General features: G+C 41.1%; 1 non-coding gene across 1 annotated transcript; it reads left to right on the plus strand.

The window, feature by feature from the left end:
* The first annotated feature begins 288 nt into the window (after window positions 1-288).
* On the plus strand, window positions 289-392 carry LOC148580704 (small nucleolar RNA R71). The gene has a single exon (XR_015898540.1). It is a non-coding gene; the product is annotated as a small nucleolar RNA R71 (small nucleolar RNA).
* The last annotated feature ends 15853 nt before the right edge of the window (window positions 393-16245 follow it).

The raw sequence follows: 16245 nt of genomic DNA on the forward strand, positions 1-16245 counted from the left end.
GCTACTTGGTTCATCTCCATCTTCTTGGTGAGGTCAGCCAGCTGCTCGGTAATGAGCTTGTTTTGGGCCAACTGAGCGTCTACATTATTTAGCTCCATCACTCCTCTTGTGTTCCCTCTTTCGGAAGCATAGAAGTAGTCATTTTCTGCTACTATTTTAATAACATCTATGGCTTCCTCAATGGTCTTCTTCTTGTTCAAGGACCCTCCAGATGAATGGTCTACTGCCTTCTTTGACTCATAAGAGAGCCCTTCATAGAAAATGTGCAGCTGGACCCATTCGTTGAACATGTCAGGTGGACACCTCCTTGTTAAGTCTTTGAACCTCTCCCATGCTTCATACAGAGTCTCACCATCCTGTTGCCTGAAAGTTTGAACCTCAGCTCTCAGCCTATTGATTCGTTGAGGAGGGTAGAATCTTGCTAAGAATTTGTTCACCACATCCTCCCAAGTTGTCAAGCTCTCCCTTGAGAAGGATTCCAGCCACTTGGCTGCCTTGTCTCTGAGTGAGAAGGGAAATAAGAGCAATCTATAGGCGTCAGGATGAACACCATTAGATTTTACTGTGTCACATATTCTCAGGAAGGCGGTCAAATGTTGGTTGGGATCTTCTTGAACACCTCCTCCAAACGAACAGTTGTTCTGAACAAGGGTGATGAGCTGTGGTTTAAGTTCAAAGTTGTTGGCATGGATTGTTGGCTTTTGGATGCTACTTCCACAATTGCCTGGGTTTGGATTAATGTAAGAGCCCAAAACTCTTCTATCCTCCCCAGCATGATTTGCTCCACCTCCTCTGCCATGGTTGTGAGTCTCTTCTTCATGATGATTTTCCATGTTTTCTTCCATGTTTGGTTCAAAGTATTCCTCAAACTGTTCCTCCTCTTCTTCATCACCAACTACTCGTTTTTCTTTTGCCTCCCTCCTTAGTCTAAGGAAGGTTCTCTCTAGTTCATAATCAAAGGAAGTTGAAGCCCCGCTTCTTCTCCCTGTCATACAACCAACAAGTACAAGCAAAGAAAATAGGTGCAGACAGTATTCTGTCAGAGTTATTGTTAGTTGTGGGTGATGCAATATATCAAACAGTTAGTGGGTTAGCAAACAGAATTGAAAATAACAAAGAAAAACAAACGGGTAGAGGGAAAAGGGAAGAAGTTAAGCTAAAACAAAAAGTAAATCACTCAAACAGAAAAATGAAATTCACAAAATAAAAATGCTCAATCTCGTGATCTTCCAATCTAATCATTGTTGATACACAATCAATCCCCGGCAACGGCGCCATAAACTTGATGCGGGGAAAACTTGTCTCTCAACAAATCTTCCTTCGGCAAGTGTACCGAAGTTGTCGTCAAGTAAAAACTCACAATAGAGTGAGGTCGAATCCCACAGGGATTGATTGATCAAGCAACTTTAATTAGTAGAATGTTCTAGTTGAGCGAATCTAAAAATTGGGTTGAGAGTTGCAGAAAATAAAATGGCGGGAATGTAAATAACAAAAAAGTAAATGCTAGAAATAAAGGACTGGAAGTAAATGACTGAAAATAAATTGCAGAATTATAAATGGGAATGGGGGATTTGCTCATAAAAGTAAATCGCAGAAATTAAAGAGAATGGGTAAGATTAGAGATGGGGAGTTCATTGGGCTTAGGAGATGTTGCAATTCTCCGGATCAAGTTCATTTTCATCTCTTCCTCAATCAATGCACTCATTGATCTCCTTGGCAATCTTAAGTGATTGAATTGCAATTTCTTGCAATTCAATCTCACAAATCTTGATCAATAGCCAATTCCTTGGTCAATTGCTCATGAGAAGAGATGAACTGTGGTCACTGATTATACCACATACATTTCCCAAACCAAGTATTGAGAGGGTTACAGTCACATACCCATCCAAACCCAATTTGGTCCAGCATGAGAAAGCATTTCTAGCTTGATCTCTTCATTTCTCTTCCAAGGTTCAAAAGAGATCCAAGTTTGAATAGCTTCTCTTCCAAGATAACTACTCAGTTGGATGAAGATTGAAAGCTTTCAAGTAAAATCAAGAGAAAAGATAGAAGAAGAACAATGAAAATTAGTATTGATCCATCAAATTACAACAGAGCTCCCTAACCCAATGAAAGGGGTTTAGTTGTTCATAGCTCTTGAAAATGAAAACAAAGATGGAGAATACATCATAAAACTAGAAATTGCAAAGAAAGTAAAATACAGAGAGTGGTTCTTCAGCCTCCAGAACTATTTTACAATTCAAAGCTACTCCTATATATACTACTCTTCTCAGCTTCTAGTTCACTCTTCAAGTCTTGGGCCTTTGGATCTTGAGTTTGAAGCAGTTCCTTTCTTTATTTGGGCTTGGCTTTGCTTGCAGAGAGAAAGTGCGGAGTGGGCAGAGACTTAAGCTCAGGGCGTAAGGAGTGTTAATCATTTAGTGAAAGTCCAAGTTCGGGAACGTTAGTGACACTTAACATTGTCACTAACGTTCCAATGCACCCCTTTTGCCTTACGTTAAAACCCACGTTAACTAGGTTAACGTGGCTTTTAACGTTGCCTTGTCAACCTTCGAGAACGTTAGTGACACTCAACATTGTCACTAACATTCCAGTGTGCCCCTTCTTGCTTCATGTTAAAGCTCACGTTAACTAGGTTAACGTGGCTTCTAACGTGGCCTTTGCCATCCTTCGAGAACGTTAGTGACATTCAACATTGTCACTAACATTCCAATGTGCCCCTAGGTCTCACGTTAGAGTCCACGTTAACTAGGTTAACGTGGCTTCTAACGTGGCCATCTTTTAGCCATCCCAACGTTAGTGACAATGTTGAGTGTCACTAACGTTGGCTCATCCTTCATTTCTCATCGTTAGCTTCCACGTTAACCAAGTTAACGTAGAAGTTAACGTGACTCTTGGGGGTTGTGTGGTTGCTTCAACGTTAGTGACAATGTTGAGTGTCACTAACGTTGTCGACAACTCTTCATCCTCTACGTTAGTTCCCTTGTTAACCAAGTTAACGTGGGAGTTAACGTGGTACTTAGCACCATAGGCCAACGTTAGTGACAATGTTGAGTGTCACTAACGTTGGCTTCTCTCCCTCCCCCTTAACGTTAGAGGCCACGTTAACTAGGTTAACGTGGCTTCTAACGTGGCCACTTATGAGTAATTGCCAACGTTAGTGACAATGTTGAGTGTCACTAACGTTGGCTCAACTTCTTTTCTCCACATTAGAGTTTACGTTAACTTGGTTAACGTGACTCTCTACGTGGGCATTGATGGCTTTTTGAGAGTGTTATTGGCAATCACTTTTCTCATTAATCTTGCAAGTTACCTCCCTTTTTCTTGCTTCTTTTTGGTCCTGAAATCAAGCAACAAAGTGCATCAAAGCTCTAGTCCAAGTCATGAGTAATGCAACATAATATTTGTCACTAAACTTATGCAAAATCCTCATGAAATCATGTAAAATGCACAATGTATGCTTGAGTCAAGGTATAAGTGAATATTTACCCAAAACTAGCTTATTTCCTAAAGAAATGCATGAAACTAACCTAAAAATAGTAAAGAAAAGGCCAGTGAAACTGGCCAAGATGCCCTGGCATCATCTAACCACATTTGCATAGAACTCTTTGATGAAGTTTGCATTGATTTTCCCCTCTGGATTAGTGAGCCTTTGCCACCCTCTTTGTTCAATTTTCTCCCGAATCTGTGGGCACTCGTCTTCATTGATTTGGAAGGTTAACTCGGGCAGTATCTTTTTGAGCTTTATCCGCTCAAATTCTCGTTCATGGAAGGCAGTTTTGAATCTCTTCTCATCGAAAGGAATGTTCTCCATTGGTTCCTTCCTCTTTTGCCTCTTGGAACTTGATGATGCCATGAATTTGAGTTGCTGTTTGAGGGGATTGGAAGGTAAGGATAGATGAGGAATTTGGTTGGTTAAGACGAGGTGTGATGAAGGGGTTTTGAATGTCGAAAGTGTGAAGCGTGGAGAGTGGGAATTTGAATGTGAGGGGTAAGCATGCACTAGGAATCATTTATATAGGGAGATTACGAGTGAGTGGATGGTGTGGATTGATGGAATGGTTGCTTGATGGACGGTTGGGGTTGTGCATGGAGAAAGGACAAGGATCATCACTTTATGAGGGTTATTGGTTCGGTCTTCAAGAGTCTCCTTTCTTCAATATTGCATGGCAACATTTTCCAATGCATTCCTTCTTAAGACAAGTGTGTAGTTTCTCTTCATGAAGTGGCCGAACCTTTCTCCTTTAATTGTCCAATCAATATCCTTCAATGCTCCTCTCCTTTTCCCTATAAAGATCAAATAAGAAAAGTAAAAAAAAATAAGTTAAACTTTACGGCTAGCATAATCAAATGAAGAAAAGATTTTGTTTATTCATGAACTCCAACTTACTAACTAACTGTGTATCCTTATATGCACATTGGTGGCACCATGGGGTGACACCAAACTTAGTTTGGAGCACTGTGATGAAAAGTTCTGTTCAAAGCTCCAAGACTAGCATGCTCTGGGTTGCATCCATGCTTTCTTGGCATGCTTTGAACACCAAACTTGTTCTTCACTATATACTGCATAACAAGGATTTCACCAAGTGTTTGTCGAGTTTGGGTTGGAATTCATGAATATTGACTTATTCACTATTAAAAGCATATAAAACATGGGTTGCCTCCCATGAAGCGCTTCTTTAGCGTCACTAGCTTGACGTTTCTCCTTCATCAGGGAGGTTGATAATGCTTCAAGTCCTCCCCTCTTGCCTTGGACTTATATCCATTAGTTGTATCAATGATCTCTACATGTTCCAAGGAGAGAACTCTGTTGATAGTGAAGACCTTAGGTAACTGAGATGGTACAGTGGGGAGATCAGGGGGGATATATGGGAAGTAAGCTGAGATCACTTTATCCCCTGGAGAGAAGTCTTTCGTAGGGATCTTTTTGTTCCTCCACCCCCTTGGTACCTTCTTCTTTGTCCCTTTTGATGTTGCCTTGCTCCTGGTGACTTCTTCTTCTAAGGGAATTTTGTTGTTGTCTTCACATGTCTCTGGTGGTTTAGGTTCCTCCAGCTTTTCCTTGAGTTGTGACAACTGCTTATTTCCTTGTTCATCAACCAAGGGCTTTCTCAGATGGGCTGGTTGTGCTTCTGTGCTTGCTTCCTCTGTCAACATCTCATTATGATCTTTGCTTGGTTCTTTGTTTTCTTGGTCTGCTTCTTGTGAGAGTTTGAAGACATTAAAGCTGAGTCGTTCATCATGGATCCTCAATATTAGCTCCCCTCGCTCCACATCTATGAGTGCTCTGGCTGTAGCTAGGAATGGTCTTCCCAATATGATTGGGTGAGTGTGACTTTCTTACATGTCCAAGATGACAAAGTCTGTGGGAAGAAAGAACTTCCCAACCTTTACCAATACATTTTCCACCACTCCCATTGCTTGTTTTTGAGTTTTGTCTGCCAGCCTTATGACTACATCTGTGGGCATCATCTCATTGATCTTCAGCCTCTTCACCAGGGATAAGGGCATTAAGTTGATGCTTGCTCCCAAATCGCAGAGTGCTTTATCAAACATTGTTTCTCCTATGGCACAGGGGACATGAAAACTCCCTGGATCTTTTCTTTTCGTAGGAAACTATGGTTGAATGAGGGCACTGCACTCCTTGTTCATCACTATAGTTTGGCCTCCCTTGAGTGAGCTTTTTCTGGGAAGCAGCTCCTTCATATACAGGCATTTGTTGAATAGTCTTGATGAATGGTATGTTGACATGCAGAGATGCAAACAAATCTAGAAACTTTGAGTATATTCTCTTCTCCACAGCACCATTGAGTAGTTGGGGAAAAGGTGCATAGAGTCTCAGCAGCTCCTGTTGTGAGATTTCTGGTTCTTGATGATCTTTTTCCTTCTTCTCTATTGAGGTATCTTCAGGTTGTTCTAAAAGCTTGCTTGGCTTGTCCTCAGTCTCCTTATCACTTATAGTGACCATCTTGCAATCTTCTTATCTTACTTTCTTTGTTTCACCTCTCGGATTCTTCTCTGTGTCACTTGGGAATCCATCTGTGGGTTTGGGAATTTGCTTAGAGAGATACCCCACTTGAGATTCCAACCTCTTGATTGTGTCTCCCTGGTTCTTGAAACTGGCTCGCACTTCCTCCTTGAACACCTTGTTGTCTTAAATCTCCTTGCCTATGCCTTCCAGTAGATTCTCAATCCTTGAGAGTCTGTTATCAAATGATTGTAGATCAGGATTAGAGGTGGAAGGATGAGGTAAGTTATTTTGGTTTTGATGTGGATGTGGAGAGGTGTTGTTATTGGGGTGTTAATATGGTCTAGATGTGAAATGTTGGTGGCTTGCATTATTGGGATTTGGGCGTCTTTGATCAAGTCTTTGGTCTTGTTGATTTCCCCACCCAAAGTTTGGGTGATTTTTCCATCCAGGGTTGTAGGTCTTGGAGTATGGATCATGGTTTTGCCTAGGTGATTTCCCAATGTAGTTGGCTTGCTCCTGACTACCTTCTGCTTCTTCATTCACTCCTTCTTGGGTTGTTGATGAAGTGGAGATTGCTGCTACTTAGTTCCTCTCCATCATCTTGGTGAGGTCAGCCAGCTGCTGGGTAATGAGCTTGTTTTAGGCCAGCAGAGCATCTACATTGTTTAGCTCCATCACTCCTCTCGTGTTCCCTCTTTCGGAAGCATAGAAGTAGTCATTCTCTGCTACAGTTTCAATGATATCTATGGCTTCCTCAATGGTCTTCTTCTTGTTCAAAGATCCTCCAGATGAATGGTCTACTGCCTTCTTTGACTCATATGACAGGCCTTCATAGAAAATGTGCAGCTGCACCCATTCGTTGAACATATCTGGTGGGCACCTCCTTGTTAGGTCCTTAAACCTCTCACATGCTTCATAAAGAGTCTCACCATCTTGTTGCCTGAAAGTTTGGACCTCAGCTCTCAGCCTATTGATTCGTTGAGGAGGGTAAAATCTTGCTAAGAATTTGTTCACCACATCCTCCCAGGTTGTCAAGCTCTCCTTTGGGAAAGACTCCAGCCACTTGGCTGCCTTATCCTTGAGTGAGAATGGAAATAAGAGTAGTCTATAGGCGTCAGGATGAACACCATTAGACTTCACTGTGTCACATATTCTCAGGAAGGTGGTTAGATGTTGATTGGGGTCTTCTTGGACAATTGTTCTGAACAAGGGTGATGAGCTATGGCTTTAGTTCAAAATTGTTGGCGTGGATGGTTGGCTTTTGAATGCTACTTCCACAATTTCCTGGGTTCGGATTGATGTAAGAGCCTAAAACTCTTCTATCCTCCCCAGCATGATTTGCTCGACCTCCTCCGCCATGGTTGTGAGTCTTTTCTTCATGATGGTTTTCCATGTTTTCTTCCATGTTTGGTTCAAAGTATTCCTCCTCTTCCTCAGCACCAACTACTCTTTTTCCTCTTGCTTCCCTTCTTAATCTCAAGAAGGTCCTCTCAGGTTCAAAATCAAAGGAAGTTGAAGCCCCGCTTCTTCTCCCTGTCATACAACCAACAAGTACAAGCACGGAAAATAGATGCATAAAGTATTTCTGTCAGAATTACTGTTAGTGTAAGTGATGCAATATATTAAACAGTTAGTGGGTTAGTAAAATGAATTGTAAATAACAAAGAAAAAGTAGGGGGAAGGGAAGAAATTAACTAAAACAGAAAGTAAATTACTCAAACAGAAAATTAAATCAAACAAAAATAAAATGCTCAATCTAGTTATCTTCCAATTTAATCATTGTTGATGCACAATCAATCCCCGGCAATGGCGCCATAAACTTGATGCACGGAAAACATGTCTCATAACAAATTTCCTTCGGCAAGTGTACCGAATTTGTCGTCAAGTAAAAACTCACAATAGAGTGAGGTCAAATCCCACAGGGATTGATTAATCAAGCAACTTTAATTAGAGAAATGTTCTAGTTGAGCGAATCAGAATTTGAGTTGAGAATTGCAGAAAATTAAATGGCGGGAAAGTAAATAACAGAAAAGTAAATGCTAGAAATAAAGAGCTGACTGTAGATGACGGAAAGTAAATTGTAGAATCTTAAATGGGAATGGGGAAATTGCTCATAAAAGTAAATGACAGAAATTAAAGAGAATGGGTAAGATCAGAAATTGGGGGTCCATTGGGCTTAGGAGATGTTGCATTCTCCGAATCAATTTTATTTTCATCTCTTCCTCAATCAATGCACTTATTGATCTCCTTGGCAATCTTAAGTGATCGAATTACAATTTCTTGTAATTCAATCTCTCAAATCTTGATCAATAGCCAATTCCTTGGTCAATTGCTCATGAGAAGAGATGAAGTATGGTCACTGATTATACCACATGCATTTCCCAAATCAAGTGTTGAGAGGATTATAGTCACATATCCATCTAAACCTAATTTGGTCCAGCATGAGAAAGTATTTCTAGCATGATCTCTTCATTCCTCTTTTAAGGTTCAGAAGAGATCCAAGTATGAATAGCTTCTTTTCCAAGATAACTACCCAATTGGATGAAGATCGAAAGCTTTCAAGTAAAATCAAGAGAAAAGATAGAAGAAGAATAATGAAAACTAGTATTGATCCATCAAATTACAACAGAGCTCCCTAACCCAATGAAAGGGGTTTAGTTGTTCATAGCTCTGGAAAATGAAAACAAAGATGGAGAATACATGATGAAACTAGAAGTGCAGAGAAAGTAAATACAGAGAGTAGTTCTATGCCAAGAGGCTCCCTATAATTTCCAACTCCCTATTTAATTTAAAGCTACTCCTATATATACTACTCTTCTGTTCTTCTAGTTGGCTCTTCAAGTCTTGGGTATGGGCCTTTGGATCTTGAGTTTGAAGCAGTTCTCTTCTTCATTGGGCTTGGCTTTACTTGCAGGGAGGAAGTGTGAAGTGGGCAGAGACTTTAGCTCAGGACGTTAGTGGTGTTAACGTTCAGTGAAAATATGGGTTCGAGAACGTTAGTGACAATCACCTTTTTCACAAACGTTCCTCACCCAAGTAAGAGCCATGTTAACTTCAACGTTAGTGGCACAAATGTTGCCACTAACGTTGCCTCTTTGTCCTTCGCACATGTTATTGGGACTTGCCTTTCCCAATAACGTTGAGAAGTCTCCCCCTTCCCTACGTTAGAGTCCACGTTAACTTAGTTAACGTGGCTCTTTTAACGTAGGCTTGCCAACCTTCGAGAACGTTAGTGACACTTACCATTGTCACTAATGTTCCAATGTGCTCCTATTTCTCACGTTAGAGTCCAACGTTAGTAACAAAGTTGAGTGTCACTAACGTTGGCTCATCATTCCCTTATCCACGTTAGCTTCCACGTTAACTAAGTTAACGTGGGAGTTAACTTGGCTCATAGTGGCTTGTGTGGGCTCATTCCAACGTTAGTGACAATGTTGGGTGTCACTGACATTGGCGATCACCTCCCTTCTTCACGTTAACTTCCACGTTAACTAAGTTAACATGGGAGTTAACGTGGCTTATAGGGGCTTGTGTGGGTTCCTTCCAACGTTAGTGACAATGTTTGGTGTCACTAACGTTGTCGACCACCTTGTTTCTTCACGTTAGCTTAGGTTAACGTGGGATTTAACGTGGCTTATTGTGACTTGGCCAACGTTAGTGATAAAGCTGAATGTCACTAACGTTGGCTTCCCCTTTACTTCTCAACGTTAGAGGCCACGTTAACTAAGTTAACGTGGCAACTAACGTGGCCACTTATGAGCTTGGTCCAACGTTAGTGAAAATGTTAAGTGTCACTAACGTTGGCTCCATTTTCTTTCTTCCACGTTAGGGTTCACGTTAACTTAGTTAACGTGACTCTTAACGTGGGCAATGATGGCTTCGAGAGCGTTATTGGCAATTACTTTTCTCATTAACTTTGCAAGTTACTTCCATTCCACGTTAGTGTTAATGTTAGTGTAACTAACATAGCCACTAATGTGGTTCTTCTTTGCTTCCTTTGTCCTGAAATCAAGCAATAAAGTGCATCAAAGTTCTAATCCAAGTCATGGGAAATGCAACATCCAATTTGTCATTAAATTCATGCAAAATCCTCATGAAATCATGTAAGGTGCACAATGTATGCTCGAATCAAGATGTAAACGAATATCTACCCAAAACTAACTTATTTCCTAAGGAAATGCATGAAACTACCCTAAAAACAGTAAAGAAAAAGTCAGTGAAACTGGCCAAAATGCCCTGGCATCAGATGTATGACCAGTTTCTTTTCTGATCTAATGGAGAATTGTCTGGAAGTCTTTATGGATGACTTCAGTGTTTATGGAACTTCATTTGATTGTTGCTTAGCGAACTTGGCCAAGCTCTTAGCTAGATATGTTGACACTAACCTTGTCTTAAATTTTGAGAAATGTTACTTCATGGTACGACAAGGTATAGTGTTAGGACATGTAGTATCTAGTGAAAGCATTTCTGTAGAAATCACGTTGTATGCCGTTATAGGTCGCCACGAGCAATTGTGTGTGACCAAGGATCCCACTTTTGTAACAGAAAAGTAGAGGCACTGCTTAAGCGCTATGGGGTGTTGCATAAGGTTGCCACTTCTTATCATCTGTAAACCAATGGACAAGCGAAAGTGTCCAACCGGGAGATTAAGAGAATCTTGGAGAAAGTAGTCAATCTATAAAGGAAGGATTGGAGCTTCCAGTTAGGAGATGCACTATAGGCGTATAGGACGGCCTACAAGACTTCGTTAGGGATAATTCCTTTCCGGATAGTCTATGGTAAGGCATGCCACCTTCTGGTAGAAATCGAGCATAAAGCCTATTAGGCGGTAAAGCAGTGCAACATGGATCCAACCAAAGCGGGAGTAGCCAGGAAATTACAGCTAGAGGAGCTCGAGTGTTTGAGGAGCGAAGCGTATGAGAATGCCCGGATTTACAAGGAAAAAACTAAGGCATTTCATGATCATCACATCCGGAAGAAGGACTTTCAAGAAGGTGATGAGGTTCTCCTCTACAACTCGAGGCTTAGATTCATGCCCGGCAAGCTCAGCTCTAGATGGGAAGGATCTTTCAAGGTGAAGGAGATAAAGCCCTATGGGGTGGTGGAATTGTTTGATCCTAAAAGTGAAGCAACGTTCAAGGTGAATGGACATAGAGTGAAGAATTACCTTGGCTACAAGCTCCCGAAAGAGCTAGAGGTGTTCCTGCTAACGGATGCACCTGGAGGAGGAGAAGCTTAAGCAACTAAGCGTCCAACTTAAGGACGTTAAAGAAAAGTGCTTGGTGGGAGGCACCCCACCGTGGTAAGATCTTCCTTTTGTATACTTTCTTGTTTTTAGCTTTAGATTTTTGTGAATTTTGTGATTTCTTGATGTTGTTGATTGCATAGGATTGTTAGTTTTATTGTTCTTGTTGGATAGATAGGATGTTCATATAGTTTTCCTCATTTTGGAATGGATAATTTATTGAAGTTAGAGAAAATGCTTTGTCTTGGATGGTGCATGAATTTATAAGTATTTTCTTGCCTACTAGCTTGAACACCTACCAAAAATGTGTTAGAATAGCTTTCCCTATGTTGTTTAAAAAAAAAAGCAAGGAAAATGGGCATCCGCGCGTGCGCACGCGCTTTTCATACTCTTGGACAAAAACCCGAGAGTCATGCCCACTTTGTGCCCATTTCGTGCTAGGCACCCACGCGTCAGCGAACGTGCCGCGTGTGCGCCCTTGCAATTTCAGCCATCGACGCGCCAGCGCGCTAATGTCAGGGCATTTTGGCCAGTTTCACTGACCTTTTCTTTACTATTTTTAGGGTAGTTTCATGCATTTCCTTAGGAAATAAGCTCGTTTTGGGTAGATATTCACTTACATCTTGATTCAAGCATACATTGTGCACTTTACATGATTTCATGAGGATTTTGCATGAATTTAAGGATAAATTGGATGTTGCATTTCCCATGACTTGGACTAGAACTTTAATGCACTTTATTGCTTGATTTCAGGACAAAGGAAGCAAAGAAGAACCATATTAGTGTCTACGTTAGTTACACTAACGTTAACACTAACGTGGAATGGGAGTAACTTGCAAAGTTAATGAGAAAAGTAATTGCCAATAACGCTCTCGAAGCCATCATTGCCCACGTTAAGAGTCACGTTAACTAAGTTAACGTGAACTCTAACGTGGAAGAAAGGAAATGGAGCCAACGTTAGTGACACTTAACATTATCACTAACGTTGGACCAAGCTCATAAGTGGCCACGTTAGTTGCCACGTTAACTTAGTTAACGTGGCCTCTAACGTTAAGTAGTAAAGGGGAAGCCAACGTAAGTGACATTCAACTTTGTCACTAACGTTGGCCAAGTCACAATAAGCCACGTTAACTTCCACGTTAACCTAGTTAATGTGGAAGCTAATGTGAGGAGACAAAGTGGTCGACAACGTTAGTGACACCAAACATTGTCACTAACGTTGGAAGGAACCCACACAAGCCCCAATAAGCCACGTTAACTCCCACATTAACTTAGTTAACGTGGAAGTTAACGTGAAGAAGGGAGGTGATCGCCAACGTTAGTGACACCCAACATTGTCACTAACGTTGAAATTAGCCCACACAAGCCACTATGAGCCACGTTAACTCCCACGTTAACTTAGTTAACGTGGAAGCTAACGTGGATAAGGGAATGATGAGCCAACGTTAGTGACACTCAACTTTGTCACTAACGTTGGAGATAGCTAGCATGGCCACTTTAGAAGCCACGTTAACCTAGTTAACGTGGACTCTAACGTGAGAAATAGGGGCACATTGGAACGTTAGTGACAATGGTAAGTGTCACTAACGTTCTCGAAGGTTGGCAAGCCTACCTTAAAAGAGCCACGTTAACTAAGTTAACGTGGACTCTAACGTAAGAAAGGGGGAGACTTCTCAACGTTACTGGGAAAGGTAAGTCCCAGTAACGTGTGCGAAGGGCATAGAGGCAACGTTAGTGGCAACGTTTGTGCCGCTAACGTTGAAGTTAACGTGGCTCTTACCTGGGTGAGGAACGTTAGTGAAAAAGGTGATTGTCACTAACGTTCTCGAACCCATATTTTCACTGAACGTTAACACCACTAACGTCCTGAGCTAAAGTCTCTGCCCACTTCACACTTTCTCTCTGCAAGTAAAGCCAAACCCAATGAAGAAGAGAACTGCTTCAAACACAAGATCCAAAGGCCCATACCCAAGACTTGAAGAGCCAACTAGAAGAACAGAAGAGTAGTATATATAGGAGTAGCTTTGAATTAAATTAGGAGTTGGAAATTATAGGGAGCCTCTTGGCATAGAACTACTCTCTGTATTTTACTTTCTCTGCACTTCTAGTTTCATCATGTATTCTCCATCTTTGTTTTCATTTTCCAGAGCTATGAACAACTAAAATCCTTTCATTGGGTTAGGGAGCTCTGTTGTAATTTGATGGATCAATACTAGTTTTCATTATTCTTCTTCTATCTTTTCTCTTGATTTTACTTGAAATCTTTCAATCTTCATCCAATTGGATAGTTATCTTGGAAAAGAAGCTATTCAAACTCAGATCTCTTCTGAACCTTGAAAGAGAAATGAAGAGATCATGCTAGAAATGCTTTCTCATGCTGGACCAAATTGGGTTTGGATGGATATGTGACTATAATCCTCTCAACACTTGATTTGGGAAATGCATGTGGTATAATCAGTGACCATACTTCATCTCTTCTCATGAGCAATTGACCAAGGAATTGGCTATTGATCAAGATATGAGAGATTGAATTACAAGAAATTGTAATTCGATCACTTAAGATTGCCAAGGAGATCAATGAGTGCATTGATTGAGGAAGAGATGAAAATGAAATTGATCCGCAGAATGCAACATCTCCTGAGCCCAATGAACCCCCCATTTCTGATCTTACCCATTCTCTTTAATTTCTGTCATTTACTTTTATGAGCAATTTCCCCATTCCCATTTAAGATTCTGCAATTTATTTTCCGTCATCTACATTCAGCTCTTATTTCTAGCATTTACTTTTCTGTTTTTTACTTTCCCGCCATTTAATTTTCTGCAAATTCTCAACTCAAATTCTGATTCGCTCAACTAGAACATTCCTCTAATTAAAGTTGCTTGATCAATCGATCCCTGTGGGATTCGACCTCACTCTATTGTGAGTTTTTACTTGACGACAAATTCAGTACACTTGCCGAAGGAAATTTGTTATGAGACAAGTTTTCTGTGCATCACGCGCGCGCCGATGGTGCTACATAAACTCCCTGGTACAAAAACCAGAGACTTGAGCCACACTTGTGCCAGATCTGTGCCCACTCTGATGCGTTCGCATACTACGCGCGTCCGTGCCGGTCACCAATCTGCTCAGGCACGCAACGGCGCACTGTACGCGTCCGCGCGCCTGTGCTAAATGCTAACTCCGGTACAACTTATCCGAGACTTAGGCCAACTTTTTACCAATCCTATGCTGGGGGAAAAGATGCACTCGCGCGTCAGCGCCAATGACGCGCTCGCGTCCCTCGCTGCACCTCCACTGACGCGCCAGCGCACCGTGCGTGCGCACGCCGGTTGCACGAACCAGTTTTAAAACTGGCGCGCCCTGTTCTGCTCCCCTACCACCTTTCTTTCTTTTTTCCCTCTTCCCTCTTCTCCATCACCTCTCTTCTTCTTCTTCTTCTTCTTCTTCTTCTTCTTCTTCTTCTTCCACAATCAACCACTACAACTTCCGGTGGCCCTACATCTCTTCTATCTCTCTCATCTTCACAAAAGAAAACTCCACCTTCTTCTCTTGCAATTCTCAAGGTCCTACTTCTTCCATATCTCATCTATTAGCTTATTTGCATAATCTCTTCTTCTAGTTAGATTTTTCTTGTTGATTCACTTATTTTCTTTTAGTTACATGATCCTACTACTTGCTTTTTGTTTGCTTATTTTTCCTTTTTCTTGTTTTTCCATGGATGTTGATTCGAGTTTAATTTGCTTTAATAGATCTTCTTGTTGTTCTTCATTGTCTTTGTCATGTAAGTGATGTTATGTGATGATTGTTCTTTCATTTTGGAATTCAATTTGGTTGAGTATCTCATAATTGCTCATTGCTTGATAATTTCACACCAAGTGTTTGAGAAAATGCACGAATGCCATTTTGATTCATTTTAATCATGTATCTTCAATTTGGTGCTTTCTCCTCACTCACTTGTTGTCTTCTAAAAGCATTGAGTCCACTTTGCTTATCACTTGCTAATTAGATACTCATCGAACATAACTTGCTCTTTGTTATGGATGCTTGAGATTATTCCTCTCATGCCATTTTGCATGCTTCACCCCTCTTGCATCCCATGCCAAGTGTTGTGACCCATGTCTCTATGATTACATTATTGCAATATTTCTTTTGGGCACTATCTTTCACTTGCATGTTTTTGTTGAGATGATTCTTTGGGTTTAATGCTTTCATTTTCCCCTTCCTTTTTCAGGATGGCCACCAAGAAAGGCAAGGAGAAAGATTCAAGGAAACCGGCTGCAAAGGGGGCACCCCAAAGGTCAAACTCTGTGGTGCACTCTTCATTAGGAGCCAACCCCTATCTAAGAAGGTGAAGGCATCCGCTCCTATTGATGAGAACGAGAAGAGCAAACTGGCAAAGGATCTTTCAAGATTCCCCAACCGCTTCTGTGAACTTGTGTTCCCCTGTGGTTGAGAAGAACTATCATGCCGAGCATCTACTCTCTCCGCCGGACAAGGTTTCTCCTTGTATTCTACCCCGCATTGAACGGCGAGGATGGGAGTTTTTTCTGAGAAAACCACAAGAGGTCAACCTCTAATGGGTGGTAGAGTTCTACACTAACTACCATCTTCCCTCTCTTCAATCGGTGTACATGCGCCGAAAGCAAGTCTCAGTTTCAGAAGAGGCTATTCAGCATGTGCTTAATGTCTTACTAGTACCAAGTGACATGGATGGCTACCAAGATGTAACAACCTCGATTTTTGAGTACGCGAGATCTTTTCTGAAAGTACGAATTTCTCCGGAAGATCAGTGATGAGCGGATAATTTATACGCTTTTTGGTATTGTTTTTAGTATGTTTTTAGTAGGATCTAGTTACTTTCAGGGATGTTTCTATTAGTTTTTATGTTAAATTCACATTTTTGGACTTTACTATGAGTTTGTCTATTTTTCTGTGATTTCAGGTATTTTCTGGCTGAAATTAAAGGACTTGAGCAAAAATCAGATTCAGAGGTTGAAGAAGGACTGCTGATGCTGTTGGATTCTGACC

Source organism: Arachis ipaensis, chromosome B10 (assembly GCF_059453495.1).
Source record: "Arachis ipaensis isolate K30076 ecotype BB chromosome B10, ASM5945349v1, whole genome shotgun sequence".
Lineage (NCBI taxonomy): Eukaryota > Viridiplantae > Streptophyta > Magnoliopsida > Fabales > Fabaceae > Arachis > Arachis ipaensis.